Source organism: Pristiophorus japonicus, chromosome 3 (genome assembly GCF_044704955.1).
Source record: "Pristiophorus japonicus isolate sPriJap1 chromosome 3, sPriJap1.hap1, whole genome shotgun sequence".
In the NCBI taxonomy this organism is placed as follows: domain Eukaryota; kingdom Metazoa; phylum Chordata; class Chondrichthyes; family Pristiophoridae; genus Pristiophorus; species Pristiophorus japonicus.
Genome location: NC_091979.1, coordinates 326,882,037 through 326,897,201, shown reverse-complemented (window position 1 = coordinate 326,897,201; position 15,165 = coordinate 326,882,037). Strand labels below are relative to the sequence as shown.

The 15,165-nt window shown below is 43.5% G+C and overlaps 5 non-coding genes across 5 annotated transcripts; all 5 read right to left on the bottom strand.

Annotated features, from left to right (window-relative positions):
* Nucleotides 1–1,519: 1,519 nt before the first annotated feature.
* On the bottom strand, nt 1,520–1,592 carry trnav-cac (transfer RNA valine (anticodon CAC)). Its single transcript has one exon. It is a non-coding gene; the product is annotated as a tRNA-Val (tRNA).
* A 5,385-nt stretch (nt 1,593–6,977) lies between these two features.
* Nucleotides 6,978–7,050, bottom strand: trnav-cac (transfer RNA valine (anticodon CAC)). The gene has a single exon. It is a non-coding gene; the product is annotated as a tRNA-Val (tRNA).
* A 1,537-nt stretch (nt 7,051–8,587) lies between these two features.
* Nucleotides 8,588–8,660, bottom strand: trnav-aac (transfer RNA valine (anticodon AAC)). The gene has a single exon. It is a non-coding gene; the product is annotated as a tRNA-Val (tRNA).
* Nucleotides 8,661–11,333: 2,673 nt separating this feature from the next.
* On the bottom strand, nt 11,334–11,403 carry trnav-aac (transfer RNA valine (anticodon AAC)). Its single transcript has one exon. It is a non-coding gene; the product is annotated as a tRNA-Val (tRNA).
* Nucleotides 11,404–14,080: 2,677 nt separating this feature from the next.
* On the bottom strand, nt 14,081–14,153 carry trnav-aac (transfer RNA valine (anticodon AAC)). Its single transcript has one exon. It is a non-coding gene; the product is annotated as a tRNA-Val (tRNA).
* Between the last annotated feature and the right edge of the window lie 1,012 nt (nt 14,154–15,165).

The following is a 15,165-nucleotide window of genomic DNA, read 5'->3' as shown; positions in this document are numbered from 1 at the left end:
TCACGTGTTATTAAAATAGGCAGTGTGATTGATAATGAAGAAGAAAGCTGGAGACTCCAGGAAGAAATCAATCAACTGATAAGGAAGTAGAGCAGTGGCAAATGGAATTTAATCCAGAGATGTGAGAAATCGCGCATTTGTGGAGGGCTAACAAGGAAAGGGAATACACATCAACTGGTATGACATTGAGAAGTGTAGAGGAACAAAGGTAACTGGGATTGCTTGTCCACAGATCCCTGAAGGTAGCTGGTCAGGTGGAAAAGTTGGTTTAGAAGTCATATGGAATGGTTGCATTTATTGGCAGAAGCAAGGAACAGAACAGCAAGTGGGTTTTGCTAGAACTGTATAAAATTCTGGTTAGGCCACAGCTGGAGTACTGCGTGCAGTTCTCGTCACCGCATTGAAGGAAGGACGTGAATACGCTGGAGAGGGTACAGAGGAGATTTACGTAGATGTTGCCGGGAGTAGAGCAACTTTGCTATGAGGACAGATTGGATAGGATGGGTTTGTTTTCCTTGGAACAAAGGAGGCTGATGGGCGACAGCATTAAGGTGTATATAAAAAGGAGGGGCCTAGATATTGTTGATTAACAGGGTCTATTTCACATAGTGGAGTGGTCAACAACCAGGCTGCATAATTTAAAAGTAATTAGTGTAAGGGTTAAAGGGGATTTGAAGTGAACATTCTGCATGCAGATGTTTGTGGGGGTCTCAAACTCACTGCCTGAAAGTGTGGTGCAGGCAGAAACCCTCACCACATTTAACAAGTACTGAGATGTGCACATGAAATGCAATAAGGTGCAGGGGGACACATCTAAAACTGGACATTTGTTGGCCGGTGCAGATACGATGGGCTAAAATGACTCCTTCCATGCTGTAAACCTCTATGATGATATAATTATCGGTTAGGATTTCTTTCATGATGCGAAACGTGGCAATCAGATAATTAATGGTGTTTCCAGTGAAGAAGTGTTCGTGCAAGCTGGGGCTCGAACTCAGGAAGCTGAGATGAAGCATCTTATGAGGCTGCTGTTTGGTGTACGGGGAGCGTTGTCTCGAACGGTGGCATTTTGCAGCCCAGTGAAGGGCGGTGAACCGCTGTTTGATGCTGCATTCTCCGCTTTCCGCCGACAGCGGCTGATTGGAGAGTGTGAGATCGGAAGTTAGGGCTTGTCCCGCCCTCACTCACTCTGGAGCTGGGGAAGAGCGATTAGTCGATGGGTTTGTTTGTGGCTTTAATTTTCTGTTGTGAAGCGTGGTGGCGTGGCAGGATCCTTTAATAATCTCTCACAGCTGACCTGAATGCACGGAATGTGCAGCTTTGAGATATGGTTTCTCCAGCGTCAGGGCTGGAAACGGGAGGGAGTGAGAGACACTGTGTAGAATTTGAGTGTGAACAGAACTGCAGAGAGAAATCAGCAAATGGACCAGCATCGTGAGACACTGCACTCTGTTCATCTTGAAGCACTAATATGAATGATTTAATTTTATCCAATCATTAATTGAACACGTTTGCATAATGTTTCCGCCCGGTTTCAATCCGGGGACTTTTCGCGTGTGAGGCGAACGTAATAACCACTACACTACGGAAACGCTGTGCCAGTAACGTTGTTGGGAACATAACCAGAGCTTTAACCTCAACAGCTGGACTACACTTCTGGAGCTTGTGTCACGAGAATAGAATGACGGTGCTGTATTTCGCAAGGTTGTGAGTGAGGCAGGAATTGATCCCGTGCTTCTCTGCCTTTATACATCGGAACAGGAGTGGCCATTCCTGAGCAAGTGGTTAGAATCTGGAATATACTGCTCTAAAGGGCGGTGGAGTAAGACTCAATCTTATCTTTCAAAACGGAGTTGGATAAGTATCCGAATGAAAAAAATTGCACAGCTGTGGATAAATGACAGGGGAGTGAGACTTGTTGATAGTTGGCATGGGCTCGACGGGCTGCAACCATTCCCTTATTCTTTGATTCTATAAGTTAGTGGCACATTTAATACTGTTCATGTCAGCAGAATATTGAAAGGCACAACGATTCAGTCGGCACAACGAGAGGCATCTGATTCAGAAGATTCGGGTGCACGACAATTCGGGTTTAATGACTTTAAAAGCATCATTTTTGTTTTGTGAAGATTCGGTCAGTGAAATGTTAGGGAAAATAATTTTTTGCTGAAAAGGGCTCAGCACTTCATCTTCTTTTTGGCTGCTTGGGTCACACTTCTTTTCGATGGTATTCTTCCAGAATGTATATTTTCTTTGCTGTTTCACAATAACTAGTCCCTTGCACTACAGTCTATCTCACTGTTTCCAACGTCTCATGTACATGTTACCAGCAATGAACATTTTGAAGCAGACTTCTAAAGCACAGTGTCCAAAATGGTTCATGGCTTCAGAGGTAAAGTGCAGAGCACAGATAAGTTATTCAATTAAGGACTCTCCTTCAGTTAACATTTCTTTAGTTGTGCAAATGAAGATCATCAGTCAATTAATGATGTTTTCCCATGAAGGCAGGATAACATTTAATGATTATGCATTTTCTAAGTAAAACCCATGTGATTCAGGGCGAAGTGGCATATTAGATCCAAATTTCGGTGTTATTGTGACTGGAAGGATGTTTCCAGTGGGGTTCCGCAGTTTTCAGTGCCAGATCCATTGCTTTTTATGGTATTTATCAATGATCTAAACTTGAATATAGGTGTTATGATTACGAAGTTTTCAGGTGTTATTAAAATAGGCAGTGTGGTTGATAATGAAGAAGAAAGCTGGAGACTCCAGGAATATATCAATCAACTGATAAGGAGGTAGAGCAGTGGCAAATGGAATTTAATCCAGAGATGTGAGAGATCGCGCATTTGTGGAGGGCTAACAAGGAAAGGGAATACACATCAACTGGTATGACATTGAGAAGTGTAGAGGAACAAAGGTAACTGGGATTGCTTGTCCACACATCCCTGAAGGTAGCTGGCCAGTTGGAAAAGTTGGTTAAGAAGTCATATGGAATGGTTGCATTTATTGGCAGAAGCAAGGAACAGAACAGCAAGTGGGTTATGCTAGAACTGTATAAAATTCTGGTTAGGCCACAGCTGGAGTACTGCGTGCAGTTCTAGTCACCGCATTGAAGAAAGGACGTGAATACGCTGGAGAGGGTACAGAGGAGATTTACGTACATGTTGCCGGGAGTGGAGCAACTTTGCTATGAGGACAGATTGGATAGGATAGGTTTGTTTTCCTTGGAACAGAGGAGGCTGATGGGCGACAGCATTGAGGTGTATAAAAATAGGAGGGGCCTAGATATTGTTGATTAAAAGTGTCTATTTCACATATTGGAGTGGTCAACAACCAGGCTGCATAATTTAAAAGTAATTAGTGTTAGGGTTAAAGGGGATTTGAAGTGAACATTCTGCATGCAGATGTTTGTGGGGGTCTCAAACTCACTGCCTGAAAGTGTGGTGCAGGCAGAAACCCTCACCACATTTAACAAGTTCTTAGATGTGCACATGAAATGCAATAAGGTACAGAGGTACACACCTAAAACTGAGCATTTGTTGGCCGGTGCAGATACGATGGGCTTAAATGACTGCTTCCATGCTGTAAACCTCGATGATTATATAATTATCGGTTAGGATTACTTTCATGACGCAAAACGTGGCAATCAGATAATTAATGGTGTTTCCAGTGAAGAAGTGTTCGTGCAAGCTGGGGCTCGAACTCAGGAAGCTGAAATGAAGCATCTTTTGAGGCTGCTGTTTGGTGTACGGGGAGCGTTGTCTCGAACGGTGGCATTTTGCAGCCCAGTGAAGTGCGGTAAACCGCTGTTTGATGCTGCATTCTCCGCTTTCCGCCGGCAGCGGCTGATTGGAGAGTGTGGGAGCGGAAGTTAGGACTTGTCCCGCCCTCACTCACTCTGGAGCTGGGGAAGAGCGATGAGTCGATGAGTTTGCTTGTCGCTTTAATTTTCTGTTGTGAAGCGTGGTGGCGTGGCAGGATCCTTTAATAATCTCTCACAGCTGACCTGAATGCACGGAATGTGCAGCTTTGAGATATGGTTTCTCCAGCGTCAGGGCTGGAAACGGGAGGGAGTGAGAGACACTGTGTCGAATTTGAGTGTGGACAGAACTGCAGAGAGAAATCAGCAAATGGAACAACATCGTGAGACACTGCACTCTGTTAATATTGAACCACCAATATGAATGATTTAATTTTATCTTATCATTAATTGAACACGTTTGCATAATGTTTCCGCCCGGTTTCGAAACGGTGACCTTTCGCGTGTGAGGCGAACATGATAACCACTACACTATGGAAACGCTGTGCCAGTAACGTTGTTGGGAACATAACCAGAGCTTTAACCTCAACAGCTGGACTACACTTCTGGAGCTTGTGTCACGAGAATCGAATGACGGTGCTGTATTTCGCAAGGTTGTGAGTGAGGCAGGAATTGATCCCGTGTTTCTCTGCCTTTATACATAGGAACAGGAGTGGCCATTCCTCAGCAAGTGTTTAGAATCTGGAATACACTGCTCTAAAGGGCGGTGGAGTCAGACTCAATCTTATCTTTCAAAACGGAGTTGGATAAGTATCCGAATGAAAAAAAGTGCACAGCTGTGGGAAAATGACAGGGGAGTGAGACTTGTTGAGAGTTGGCATGGGCTCGACGGGCTGCAACCATTACCTTATTCTTTGATTCTATAAGTTAGTGGCACATTTAATAGTGTGCATGTCAGCAGAATATTGAAAGACACATGAATTCAGTCGGCACAACGAGAGGCATCTGATTCAGAAAATTCGGGTGCACGAAAATTCGGGTTTAATGACTTTAAAAGCATCATTTTTGTTTTGTGAAGATTCGGTCAGAGAAATGTTTGGGCAAAGATTTTTTTGCTGAAAAGGGCTCAGCACTTCATCTTCTTTTTGGCTGTTAGGGCCACACTTCTTTTCGATGTTATTATTCCAGAATGTATATTTTCTTTGCTGTTTTACAATAACCAGTCCCTTGCACTACAGTCTATCTCACTGTTTCCAACGTCCCATGTACATGTTACCAGCAAGGAACATTTTGAAGCAGACTTCTAAAGCACAGTGTCCAAAATGGTTTATGGATTCAGAGGTAAAGTGCAGAGCACAGATAAGTTATTCAATTAAGGACTCTCCTTCATTTAACATTTCTTTAGTTGTGCAAATGAAGATCATCAGTCAATTAATGATGTTTTCCCATGAAGGCAGGATAACATTTAATGATTATGCATTTTCTAAGTAAAAGCCCATGTGATTCAGGGCGCAGTGGCAAATTGGATCAAATTTGGCTCAGAGGCAGGAAGCAAACGGTAATGTTTGATGGGTGTTTTTGTGACTGGAAGGATGTTTCTAGTGGGGTTCCACAGTTTTCAGTGCCAGATCCATTGCTTTTTATGGTATTTATCAATGATCTAAACTTGAATATCGGTGTTATGATTACGAGGTTTTCAGGTGTTATTAAAATAGGCAGTGTGGTTGATAATGAAGAAGAAAGCTGGAGACTCCAGGAAGATATCAATCAACTGATAAGGGGGTAGAGCAGTGGCAAATGGAATTTAATCCAGAGATGTGAGAGATCGCGCATTTGTGGAGGGCTAACAAGGAAAGAGAATACACATCAACTGGTATGACATTGAGAAGTGTAGAGGAACAAAGGCAACTGGGATTGCTTGTCCACAGATCCCTGAAGGTAGCTGGCGAGTTGGAAAAGTTGGTTAAGAAGTCATATGGAATGGTTGCATTTATTGGCAGAAGCAAGGAACAGAACAGCAAGTGGGTTATGCTAGAACTGTATAAAATTCTGGTTCGGCCACAGCTGGAGTACTGCGTGCAGTTCTGTTCACCGCATTGATGGAAGAACGTGAATACGCTGGAGAGGGTACAGAGGAGATTTACGTAGATGTTGCCGGGAGTGGAGCAACTATGCTATGAGGACAGATTGGATAGGATGGGTTTGTTTTCCTTGGAACAGAGGAGGCTGATGGGCGACAGCATTGAGGTGTATAAAATAGGAGGGGCCTAGATATTGTTGATTAAAAGGGTCTATTTCACATAGTGGAGTGGTCAACAACCAGGCTGCATAATTTAAAAGTAATTAGTGTCAGGGTTAAAGGGGATTTGAAGTGAACATTCTGCATGCAGATGTTTGTGGGGGTCTCAAACTCACTGCCTGAAAGTGTGGTGCAGGCAGAAACCCTCACCACATTTAACAAGTTCTTCGATGTGCACATGAAATGCAATAAGGTGCAGGGGTACACACCTAAAACTGGGCATGTGTTGGCCGGTGCAGATACGATGGGCGTAAATGACTCCTTCCATGCTGTAAACCTCTATGATTATATAATTATCGGTTAGGATTACTTTCATAATGCAAAACGTGGCAATCAGATAATTAATGGTGTTTCCAGTGAAGAAGTGTTCGTGCAAGCTGGGGCTCGAACTCAGGTAGCTGAGATGAAGCATCTTATGAGGCTGCTGTTCGGTGTCCGGGTAGCGTTGTCTCAAACGGTGGCATTTTGCAGCCCAGTGAAGGGCGGTAAACCGCTGTTTGATGCTGCATTCTCCGCTTTCCGCCGGCAGCGGCTGATTGGAGAGTGTGGGAGCGGAAGTTAGGGCTTGTCCCGCCCTCACTCACTCTGGAGCTGGGGAAGAGCGATTAGTCGATGGGTTTGTTTGTGGCTTTAATTTTCTGGTGTGAAGCGTGGTGGCGTGGCAGGATCCTTTAATAATCTCTCACAGCTGACCTGAATGCACGGAATGTGCAGCTTTGAGATATGGTTTCTCCAGCGTCAGGGCTGGAAACGGGAGGGAGTGAGAGACACTGTGTAGAATTTGAGTGTGAACAGAACTGTGGAGAGAAATCATCAAATGGAACAGCATCGTGAGACACTGCACTCTGTTAATATTGAACCACCAATATGAATGATTTAATTTTATCGAATCATTAATTGAACACTTTTGCATAATGTTTCCACCCGGTTTCGAACCGGGGACCTTTCGCGCGTGAGGCGAACGTGATAACCACTACACTACGGAAACGCTGCGGCAGTAACATTGTTGGGAACATAACCAGAGCTTTAACCTCAACAGCTGGACTACACTTCTGGAGTTTGTGTCACGACAATAGAATAACGGTGCGATATTTAGCAAGGTTGTGAGTGTGGCAGGAATTGATCACGTGTTTCTCTGCCTTTATACATAGGAACAGGAGTGGCCATTCCTCAGCAAGTGGTTAGAATCTGGAATACACTGCTCTAAAGGGCGCTGGAGTCAGACTCAATCTTATCTTTTAAAACGGAGTTGGATAAGTATCCGAATGCAAAAAATTGCACAGCTGTGGGTAAATGACAGGGGAGTGAGACTTGTTGAGAGTTGGCATGGGCTCGACGGGCTGCAACCATTCCGTTATTCTTTGATTGTATACGTTAGTGGCACATTTAATAGTGTGCATGTCAGCAGAATATTGAAAGGGACATGGATTCAGTAGGCACAACGAGAGGCATCTGATTCAGAAGATTCGGTTGCACGAAAATTCGGGTTTAATGACTTTAAAAGCATCATTTTTGTTTTGTGAAGATTCGGTCAGAGAAATGTTTGGGAAAAGAATTTTTTGCTGAAAAGGACTCAGCACTTCATCTTCTTTTTGGCTGTTCGGGTCACACTTCTTTTGGATGGTATTCTTCCAGAATGTATATTTTCTTTGCTGTTTCACAATAATCAGTCCCTTGCACTACAGTCTATTTCACTGTTTCCAACTTCCCATGTACATGTTAACAGCAATGAACATTTTGAAGCAGGCAGAAACCCTCACCACATTTAACAAGTTCTTAGACGTGCACATGAAATGCAATAAGGTGCAGGGCTGCTCACCTAAAACTTGGCATTTGTTGGCCGGTGCAGATACGATGGGCTTAAATGACTCCTTCCATGCTGTAAACCTCTATGATTATATAATTATCGGTTAGGATTACTTTCATAATGCAAAACGTGGCAATCAGATAATTAATGGTGTTTCCAGTGAAGAAGTGTTCATGCAAGCTGGGGCTCGAACTCAGGAAGCTGAGATGAAGCATCTTATGAGGCTGCTGTTCGGAGCACGGGGAGCGTTGTCTCGAACGGTGGCATTTTGCAGCCCAGTGAAGGGCGGTAAACCGCTGTTTGATGCTGCATTCTCCGCTTTCCGCCGGCAGCGGCTGATTGGAGAGTGTGGGAGCGGAAGTTAGGGCTTGTCCCGCCCTCACTCACTCTGGAGCTGGGGAAGAGCGATTAGTCGATGGGTTTGTTTGTGGCTTTAATTTTCTGCTGTGAAGCGTGGTGGCGTGGCAGCATCCTTTAATAATCTCTCACAGCTGACCTGAATGCACGGAATGTGCAGCTTTGAGATATGGTTTCTCCAGCGTCAGGGCTGGAAACGGGAGGGAGTGAGAGACACTGTGTAGAATTTGAGTGTGAACAGAACTGTAGAGAGAAATCAGCAAATGGAACAGCATCGTGAGACACTGCACTCTGTTAATATTGAACCACGAATATGAATGATTTAATTTTATCTAATCATTAATTGAACACGTTTGCATAATGTTTCCGCCCGGTTTCGAACCGGGGACCTTTCGCGTGTTAGGCGAACATGATAACCACTACACTACGGAAACGCTGTTGCATTAATATTGTTGGGAACATAACCAGAGCTTTAACCTCAACAGCTGGACTACACTTCTGGAGCTTGTGTCACGAGAATCGAACAACGGTGCTACATTTGGCAAGGTTGTGAGTGTGGCAGGAATTGATCCCGTGTTTCTCTGCCTTTATACATAGGAACAGGAGTGGCCATTCCTCAGCAAGTGGTTAGAATCTGGAATACACTTCTCTGAAGGGCGGTGGAGTCAGACTCAATCTTATCTTTCAAAACGGAGTTGGATAAGTATCCGAATGAAAAAAATTGCACAGCTGTGTGTAAATGACAGGGGCGTGAGATTTGTTGAGAGTTGGCATGGGCTCGACGGGCTGCATCCATTCCCTTATTCTTTGATTCTATAAGTTAGTGGCACATTTAATAGTGTGCATGTCAGCAGAATATTGAAAGGGACATGGATTCAGTCGGCACAACGAGAGGCATCTGATTCAGAAGATTCGGGTGCACGAAAGTTCGGGTTTAATGACTTTAAAAGCATCATTTTTCTTTTGTGAAGATTCGGTCAGAGAAATGTTTGAAAAAGAATTTTTTGCTTAAAGGGGCTCAGCACTTCATTTTCTTTTTGGCTGTTAGGGCCACACTTCTTTTCGATGGTATTCTTCCAGAATGTATATTTTCTTTGCTGTTTCACAATAACCAGTCCATTGCACTGCAGTCTATCTCACTGTTTCCAACGTCTCATGTACATGTTACCAGCAATGAACATTTTGAAGCAGATTTCTAAAGCACAGTGTCCAAAATGGTTTATGGATTCAGAGGTAAAGTGCAGAGCACAGATAAGTTATTCAATTAAGGATTCTCCTTCAGTTAACATTTCTTTAGTTGTGCAAATGAAGATCATCAGTCAATTAATGATGTTTTCCCATGAAGGCAGTATAACATTTAATGATTATGCATTTTCTAAGTAAAAGCCCATGTGATTGAGGGCGAAGTGGCAAATTGGATCCAAATTTGGCTCAGAGGCAGGAAGCAAAGGGTAATGTTTGATGGGTGTTTTTGTGACTGGAAGGATGTTTCCAGTGTGGTTCCACAGTTTTCAGTGCCAGATCCATTGCTTTTTATGGTATTTATCAATGATCTAAACTTGAATATAAGTATTATGATTACGAAGTTTTCAGGTGTTATAAAAATAGGCAGTGTGGTTGATAATGAAGAAGAAAGCTGGAGACTCCAGGAAGATATCAATCAACTGATAAGGGGGTAGAGCAGTGGCAAATTGAATTTAATCCAGAGATGTGAGAGATCGCGCATTTGTGGAGGGCTAACAAGGAAAGGGAATACACATCAACTGGTATGACATTGATAAGTGTAGAGAAACAAAGGTAACTGGGATTGCTTGTCCACAGATCCCTGAAGGTAGCTGGCCAGTTGGAAAAGTTGATGAAGAATTCATATGGAATGGTTGCATTTATTGGCAGAAGCAAGGAACAGAAAAGCAAGTGGGTTATGCTAGAACTGTATAAAATTCTGGTTAGGCCACAGCTGGAGTACTGCGTGCAGTTCTGGTCACCGCATTGATGGAAGAACGTGAATACGCTGGAGAGGGTACAGAGGAGATTTACGTAGATGTTGCCGGGAGTGGAGCAACTTTGCTATGAGGACAGATTGGATAGGATGGGTTTGTTTTCCTTGGAACAGAGGAGGCTGATGGGCGACCGCATTGAGGTGTATAAAAATAGGAGGGGCCTAGATATTGTTGATTAAAAGGGTCTATTTCACATAGTGGAGTGGTCAACAACCAGGCTGCATAATTTAAAAGTAATTAGTGTAAGGGTTAAAGGGGATTTGAAGTGAACATTCTGCATGCAGATGTTTGTGGGGGTCTCAAACTCACTGCCTGAAAGTGTGGTGCAGGCAGAAACCCTCACCACATTTAACAAGTTCTTAGATGTGCACATTAAATGCAATAAGATGAATGGGTACTCACCTAAAACTGGGCATTTGTTGGCCGGTGCAGATACGATGGGCTTAAATGACTCCTTCCATGCTGTAAACATCTATGATTATATAATTATCGGTTAGGATTACTTTCATGATGCAAAACGTGGCAATCAGATAATTAATGGTGTTTCCAGTGAAGAAGTGTTCCTGCAAGCTGGGGCTCGAACTCAGGAAGTTGAGATGAAGCATCTTATGAGGCTGCTGTTTGGTGTACGGGGAGCGTTTTCTCGGACGGTGGCATTTTGCAGCCCAGTGAAGGGTGGTAAACCGCTGTTTGATGTTGCATTCTCCGCTCTCCACCGGCAGCCACTGATTGGAGAGTGTGGGAGCGGAAGTTAGGGCTTGTCCCGCCCTCACTCACTCTGGAGCTGGGGAAGAGCGATTAGTCGATGGGTTTGTTTGTGGCTTTAATTTTCTGTTGTGAAGCGTGGTGGCGTGGCAGGATCCTTTAATAATCTGTCACAGCTGACCTGAATGCACGGAATGTGCAGCTTTGAGATATGGTTTCTCCAGCATCAGGGCTGGAAACGGGAGGGAGTGAGAGACACTGTGCAGAATTTGAGTGTGAACAGAACTGCAGAGAGAAATCAGCAAATGGAACAGCATCGTGAGACACTGCACTCTGTTAACATTGAACAACTAATCTGAATGATTTAATTGTATCTTATAATTAATTGAACACGTTTGCATAATGTTCAGCCCGGTTTCGAACCGGGGACCTTTCGCGTGTTAGGCGAACGTGATAACCACTACACTACGGAAACGCTGGTGCAGTAACATCGTTGGGAACATAACCAGAGCTTTAACCTCAACAGCTGGACTACACTTCCGGAGCTTGTGTCACGAGAATCGAATTACGGTGCTATATTTAGCAAGGTTGTGAGTGTGGCAGGAATTGATCCCGTGTTTCTCTGCCTTTATACATAGGATCAGGAGTGGCCATTCCTCAGCAAGTGGTTAGAATCTGGAATACACTTCTCTAAAGGGCGGTGGAGTCAGACTCAATCTTATCTTTCAAAACGGAGTTGGATAAGTCTCCGAATGAAAAAAATTGCACAGCTGTGGGTAAATGACAGGGGAGTGAGACTTGTTGAGAGTTGGCATGGGCTCGACGGGCTGCATCCATTCCCTTATTCTTTGATTCTATAAGTTAGTGGCACATTTAATAGTGTGCATGTCAGCAGAATATTGAAAGGGACATGGATTCAGTCGGCACAACGAGAGGCATCTGATTCAGAAGATTCCGGTGCATGAAAATTCGGGTTTAATGACTTCAAAAGCATCATTTTTCTTTTGTGAAGATTCGGTCAGAGAAATGTTTGAAAAATAATTTTTTGCTGAAAAGGGCTCAGCACTTCATCTTCTTTTTGGCTGTTAGGGCCACACTTCTTTTCGATGGTATTCTTCCAGAATGTATATTTTCTTTGCTGTTCCACAATAACCAGTCCCTTGCACTGCAGTCTATCTCACTGTTTCCAACGTCTCATCTACATGTTACCAGCAATGAACATTTTGAAGCAGACTTCTAAAGCACAGTGTCCAAAATGGTTTATGGATTCAGAGGTAAAGTGCAGAGCACAGATAAGTTATTCAATTAAGGATTCTCCTTCAGATCACATTTCTTTAGTTGTGCAAATGAATATCATCAGTCAATTAATGATGTTTTCCCATGAAGGCAGGATAACATTTAATGATTATGCATTTTCTAAGTAAAAGCCCATGTGATTCAGGGCGAAGTTGCAAATTGGATCCAAATTTGGCTCAGAGGCAGGAAGCAAAGGGTAATGTTTGATGGGTGTTTTTGTGACTGGAAGGATGTTTCCAGTGTGGTTCCACAGTTTTCAGTGCCAGATCCATTGCTTTTTATGGTATTTATCAATGATCTAAACTTGAATATAGGTGTTATGATTACGAAGTTTTCAGGTGTTATTAAAATAGGCAGTGTGGTTGATAATGAAGAAGAAAGCTGGAGACTCCAGGAAGATATCAATCAACTGATAAGGGGGTAGAGCAGTGGCAAACTGAATTTAATCCAGAGATGTGAGAGATCGCGCATTTGTGGAGGGCTAACAAGGAAAGGGAATACACATCAACTGGTATGACATTGAGAAGTGTAGAGGAACAAATGTAACTGGGATTGCTTGTTATCAGATCCCTGAAGGTAGCTGACCAGTTGGTAAAGTTGATCAAGAATTCATATGGAATGGTTGCATTTATTGGCAGAAGCAAGGAACAGAACAGCAAGTGGGTTATGCTCGAACTGTATAAAATTCTGGTTAGGCCACAGCTGGAGTTCTGCGTGCAGTTCTGGTCACCGCATTGAAGGAAGAACGTGAATACGCTGGAGAGGGTACAGAGGAGATTTACGTAGATGTTGCCGGGAGTGGAGCAACTTTGCTATGAGGACAGATTGGATAGGATGGGTTTGTTTTCCTTGGAACAGCGGAAGCTGATGGGCGACCGCATTGAGGTGTATAAAAATAGGAGGGGCCTAGATATTGTTGATTAAAAGGGTCTATTTCACATAGTGGAGTGGTCAACAACCAGGCTGCATAATTTAAAAGTAATTAGTGTAAGGGTTAAAGGGGATTTGAAGTGAACATTCTGCATGCAGATGTTTGTGGGGGTCTCAAACTCACTGCCTGAAAGTGTGGTGCAGGCAGAAACCCTCACCACATTTAACCAGTTCGTAGATGTGCACATGAAATGCAATAAGGTGCAGGGGTACACACCTAAAACTGGGCATTTGTTGGCCGGTGCAGATACGATGGGCGTAAATGACTCTTTCCATGCTGTAAACCTCTATGATTATATAATTATCGGTTAGGATTACTTTCATGATGCAAAACGTGGCAATCAGATAATTAATGCTGTTTCTAGTGAAGAAGTGTTCGTGCAAGCTGGGGCTCGAACTCAGGAAGCTGAGATGAAGCATCTTATGAGGCTGCTGTTCGGAGCACGGGGAGCGTTGTCTGGAACGGTGGCATTTTGCAGCCCAGTGAAGGGCGGTAAACCGCTGTTTGATGCTGCATTCTCCGCTTTCCGCCGGCAGCGGCTGATTGGAGAGTGTGGGAGCGGAAGTTAGGGCTTGTCCCGCCCTCACTCACTCTGGAGCTGAGGAAGAGCGATTAGTCGATGGGTTTGTTTGTGGCTTTAATTTTCTGTTGTGAAGCGTGGTGGCGTGGCAGGATCCTTTAATAATCTCTCACAGCTGACCTGAATGCACGGAATGTGCAGCTTTGAGATATGGTTTCTCCAGCGTCAGGATTGGAAACGGGAGGGAGTGAGAGACACTGTGTAGAATTTGAGTGTGAACAGAACTGTAGAGAGAAATCAGCAAATGGAATAGCATCGTGAGACACTGCACTCTTTTAACATTGAACCACTAATCTGAATGATTTATTTTTATCTTATAATTAATTGAACACGTTTGCATAATGTTTCCACCCGGTTTCGAACCGGGGACCTTTCGCGTGTTAGGCGAACGTGATAACCACTACACTACGGAAACGCTGGCGCAGTAACATCGTTGGGAACACAACCAGAGCTTTAATCTCAACAGCTGGACCACACTTCTGGAGCTTGTGTCACGAGAATCGAATAACGGTGCTGTATTTAGCAAGGTTGTGAGTGTGGCAGGAATTGATCCCGTGTTTCTCTGCCTTTATACATAGGAACAGGAGTGGCCATTCCTCAGCAAGTGGTTAGAATCTGGAATACACTTCTCTAAAGGGCGGTGGAGTCAGACTCAATCTTATCTTTCAAAACGGAGTTGGATAAGTATCCGAATGAAAAAAATTGCACAGCTGTGGGTAAATGACAGGGGAGTGAGACTTGTTGAGAGTTGGCATGGGCTCGACGGGCTGCATCCATTCCCTTATTCTTTGATTCTATAAGTTAGTGGCACATTTAATAGTGTGCATGTCAGCAGAATATTGAAAGGGACATGGATTCAGTCGGCACAACGAGAGGCATCTGATTCAGAAGATTCCGGTGCATGAAAATTCGGTTTTAATGACTTTAAAAGCATCATTTTTCTTTTGTGAAGATTCGGTCAGAGAAATGTTTGAAAAAGAATTTTTTGCTGAAAAGGGCTCAGCACTTCATCTTCTTTTTGGCTGTTAGGGCCACACTTCTTTTCGATGGTATTCTTCCAGAATGTATATTTTCTTTGCTGTTTCACATTAACCAGTCCCTTGCACTGCAGTCTATCTCACTGTTTCCAACGTCTCATGTATATGTTTCCAGCAATGAACATTTTGAAGCAGACTTCTAAATCACAGTGTCCAAAATGGTTTATGGATTCAGAGGTAAAGTGCAGAGCACAGATAAGTTATTCAATTAAGAATTCTCCTTCAGTTAACATTTCTTTAGTTGTGCAAATGAAGATCATCAGTCAATTAATGATGTTTTCCCATGAAGGCAGGATAACATTTAATGATTATGCATTTTCTAAGTAAAAGCCCATGTGATTCAGGGCGAAGTGGCAAATTGGATCCAAATTTGGCTCAGAGGCAGGAAGC